The sequence below is a fragment of the Arvicola amphibius genome, chromosome 6, assembly GCF_903992535.2.
Source record: "Arvicola amphibius chromosome 6, mArvAmp1.2, whole genome shotgun sequence".
NCBI lineage: Eukaryota > Metazoa > Chordata > Mammalia > Rodentia > Cricetidae > Arvicola > Arvicola amphibius.
In genome coordinates this window covers 5,562,662-5,566,911 of record NC_052052.2, presented here as the reverse complement: position 1 = coordinate 5,566,911, position 4,250 = coordinate 5,562,662, and the positions used below count along the sequence as shown (strand labels likewise).

Genomic DNA, 4,250 nt, shown 5'->3' with positions numbered 1-4,250 from the left:
AGCTATCTCGGTGGTTAGAGCAATGGCTGCTCTTGCAGAGGGCCCAGGTTTGGTTCCTAGCATACACAAGGTAACTCTATTGTCTGTAACTCAAGTTTGAGAAGCTCATTGCCCTCTTTAAACCTCCGTGGGCATCAGACACACATATACATTCAGATAAAACACCTATAGAGATAAAAGAAAAATTAAAAAAATCTTAAACTGGGTGGTGGTGGCGCAAACCCTTTATCCCAGCAATCAGGGAGGCAGAGGCAAGCAGATCTCTGTGAATTTGAGGCCAGTCTGGTCTACAGAGTTCCATGACAACCAGAGCTACATAGAGAAACTCTGTCTCAAAAAAATAAAAGATCCGCCCCCATCCTCTCCCCCACCACAATATGAAACAAACAAACAAAAAACCTTTAAGAAAAAAAAAAAAAACAGTGTGATTGGAAGTATTAGCACAGTAAGAAAGGGGGAGAAGCCCAGGCTCCTGAGCTGCCTTCCTGTCTCCTGTTGGCAACGTCTCCAGGGGAAGTAATCGCTCTCCTGTGCAGATGACCAGGCAGAGGCTTCACCACAGAGACAAGTCTTAAGAGTCCCTGAAACAGCTGAAGTCCAACTTGTCCCCTAGAAGACACAAGGCCAAAAGCCAGTTCCCAGACCAGTGGGGTGGTTGCGGGGGAGGGGGGAAAGGGCAGGTCCCAGCCCAGCAGCACTTGGGAGCATAGCTGACTGGATAGAGAGTCCTGGATGTGCAGGCTTCCAGGTTTCCTGGTCACTTGCCCTGTTCAGCCCCAGACGCAGAGGGACTAGGCATTCGGAGTCTCAGAGGACCTCTGTGAGCCAGGACTTGTGCTGTCCCAACACTGGGTCTAGACCCTGTCCACCTCCAACAAAGTGGAGTCACAAGCCTTTCAAACCTGTGTTAGTTCAGGACCGTTGGCCACCTGTGACCTTCCTTCCTATGATCTAGGAAGTGTCATGAACAGATGCCAATCACTTTATCCAGAAGCTTGGGACCAGAGGATTTTAGAATTCTGCTGGGTTTTTATTTGTTTGTTTTGTTTTGTTTTATTTTGTTTTGAGACAGGGGTTCTCTGTGTAATGGTTTTGACTGTCCTGGAATTCGCTCTAAAGACCAAGCTGGCCTTGAACTCAGAGATCCACCTGCCTCTGCCTCCCCAGTACTGGGATTAAAGGTGTGTGCCACTATGCCCAGCTGGCTTTTCTGATTTTGGGATTTTTTTTTTTAGTGATATCCAAGTCTAAACATCAATCCGATTTCTGTTTCCTACATACCTTACACATATGCACAGCCTGAAATGACCTTTAAGAAGTATTATGTCTGTTATGGTTTAGGTAAAACACTGTGGTTCTCCCAGTGGCTTGTGGGCCATGAGGGCCGCGGGTCCCAGGTAGGGAGCCACGTGCGGTTGAGAGAGATGGATAGGCACTCTATGCAGAGAAAGTGGGTATTTTTTTAGTGGATTATGGAGGGGAAAGGGAAAGAGGAGAAAGGGAGAAGAACAGAGAGGCAGAGAGAGAGAGAGAGAGAGAGAAACAGAGAGAGAGAGAGAGAGAGAAACAGAGAGAGAGAGAGAGAAACAGAGAAGAGGGGGAGGAGAGGAGAGGAAAAACTACCTCCTTGAGAGAGGGGGGAAAGGGAAGGAGCTCAGGCTGGAAGCAGAAGGAAGATCCACTTGCCTCAGCGGAAGGGGAGGGAGTGGGCGGGGGCTTATCTCTTAAAGGAACAGGACAGACCATTACAGTCTCACCTCTGCTTTATAATAAAAAAGTGGGAGGTTAGGCACAACAGGTTAAAGGAATTGGGATGGCAGATTCTCAAGACTGCTTCCTGCTTATTTGTGGGGTCGTCTTGGGGGTGAACCTGAGAAAAGCTGGGTGCTGGTTGGGGTATCTTTGCTCCTGTCTGGTGTTTGTGGTATGGAAATGTCTGGTGTCTCTTTCACCTGTTTAAGGTATTGGCAGAACAGAGGACAAAGTTAAGTTTAGGAAAAAAAAATTAGGACCAGGTAATTGAGAGGGGTGTATCTGACCTGTTAAAGGTGGATCCTTCAATTCGGCTCCCTGGAACTCACAAGAATTTTTTTGGTTTGTGAAAACATAAGTTTTAGACATATACAGTGTATAAACAGTAGCATGTCTTTGTCAGAATGACTGTGACAGATGTTTCTGCACAATAAAAAGTATTTTTAAGACTATGGAAGGCAGTGTGAGAGAGAAATTTGATAACTTGTATTTGTCCTCACACCTTTATAACTTGTAGGTACACACCATAATAACTTGTATTTGTGTTTTTCTGAAATTTGTTTGGTGAGGTTGTCCTTTTCAACTGACAAAACCTCTCAGCTGTCAAACTGTATCCGAGATCTTTGAGAAGGATAAAATTTTACTTGAGTTATTGATTAAAAAATGACAGAGATCTTGGTTGGCACCTAGAGCTACTCCTCAGGGTCTTCCATGGTCGTGGAGGGTCGTATTTGCCTTTTGCTGTTTAGTGCAGGGCCTGCCAGGCTCCAGAAGATCCTGTAGGTTGAGAAATCTGTAGGAAGACAAGCCTACCTTGACCCGAGCAGCTAGGCTGTCGATTCCAGTGATTCTGTCCACTGTCTGGAGATCTTCAGTTTAGATGAAAGGCAGTTTTTCCCAGTGGTCAGCGTTTGGCAGGTGAAGGGAACTGCGGATGGATGTTGTTCTGTGTCTGTCTTCTGTCTTCTTTGGAGGAAGTAGCGTGCTGCTGCTAGGAGCCAACCTGTCTCTTTTTGTTATGAAAAGTCTTTTTAATAATTAAATATTTAAGTGCCATATTTCCCAGATCTCTGAGCAATTGAGGGTTGTTTATCAGGTATAACTACGGTATAGAATCTGCCTAGAGAGCTGGGCCCGAGTTTGACTGTACTGGCTCTCAACAGGTAAGATTTACACTCGTAAAAAGACAGAAAGAAGAAAAAACTGCTTGCAACAGAAGGTTAGCGGCAGAAATGACAATAGTAGAGAACAGCTTAATATACTTTATACCATATTTTTGTAGGAGACTTAAAAGTACATACCAATTTAAAACATGAGACTTATTGTATTTGTAGTCTGGAATGAGATACAATGAACAGAGAATTATAACATTTAACAGAAAACATAGGTGTGTGTAAGTTACATGTATGCACACACACACACAGTGAACGGGAATTGAGTGAAGTGGATGCTCTTGGTGGGCCCTACCAAAGGCATGCCACTCACAAAACACACACGTAACAGAGTCAGCAAGAGGAATTTAGAGACAAAAACATAAGTAAACTGGGGGACCAGGCAGGGTATACCTCAGTAAAGATGGCAGGACTTGGTCACCTGACCTGGCCATCAGTTAAGATGGTGGTAAGGTCACCTGACCTCAGTTAAAAAGCTACAGTTTTTGAGCCATGGGAGTTTTAAACAATAACAAGAGAAACCTAGAGGCATGATCTGCCCTGTTGCCTGTTGCTGAGCCACCGCACCACAAGCCGTGGTGGGAGAGCAAAGGCTGGAATTGAAAGCAGCTGCCTTGCAGATACGACTAATCTTGTTGGTTTCCGCTGGACCAGCGGTAGTGGTGGCAGGGATAGTTAGAGAAAAAGAAGAGCCAGCAGGACATCAGCAGAGCACTTAAAGGTGGGTTGCTGATAGCTTGAGGGTTTATACCATAGCTGAAAACGTGAAAACCCTCGGAAACACCACAGGGCCTATAGGAGGACGTCTCCTCTCTACAGGCTGGGTGTGGATTGGAAACCAGAGTCTAGAGGCTGCTCTGAGTGGTCTCTCATGGCAGGGATCACTTACAAATGATCGAAAAGAAAAGAAGAGAAGAGAAAAGAAAAAGAAAGGAGAAAGAAAACATCCGAGGACCCTGGGCCCCAAATGGAATGCGTCACACAGTGTGAGCAGTTCTAGTGCTGGAGGACTCATCTGCTTAGTCCAGTCATATTTTTAGCTATGGGAAGCAACCAGAGATGAATGTCAGTGAAGGGCTCAACTGTAGCCACGAAGGCTGTGGTTGGCTGACTGGAAGGAGAAAACACACCTCTGAGGTCACTGGTGTGCATAGAGGTCGGAGTTCAGGCAGATACAACACCCGGTTTCCAAGCCCAGGGTTCCATGCATCCTTAAGCGCTCCGCCTGCACCAAATGTTATGGCAAAACACTGTGGTGCAGTTCCCTGGAGGGCGCAGCGGGCCACTGTGTGTGACTTAGAGCAGCGGCGGGTGGGAGACCACGGC

At 46.1% G+C, this 4,250-nt stretch overlaps 1 long non-coding RNA gene across 1 annotated transcript; it reads right to left on the bottom strand.

Annotated features, from left to right (window-relative positions):
- Positions 1–414: 414 nt before the first annotated feature.
- On the bottom strand, positions 415–4,250 carry LOC119817419. The gene is made up of 3 exons (XR_005285899.1): positions 4,055–4,250; positions 2,566–2,761; positions 415–609 (listed from the first exon to the last, which is right to left on the bottom strand). It is a non-coding gene; the product is annotated as an uncharacterized LOC119817419 (long non-coding RNA).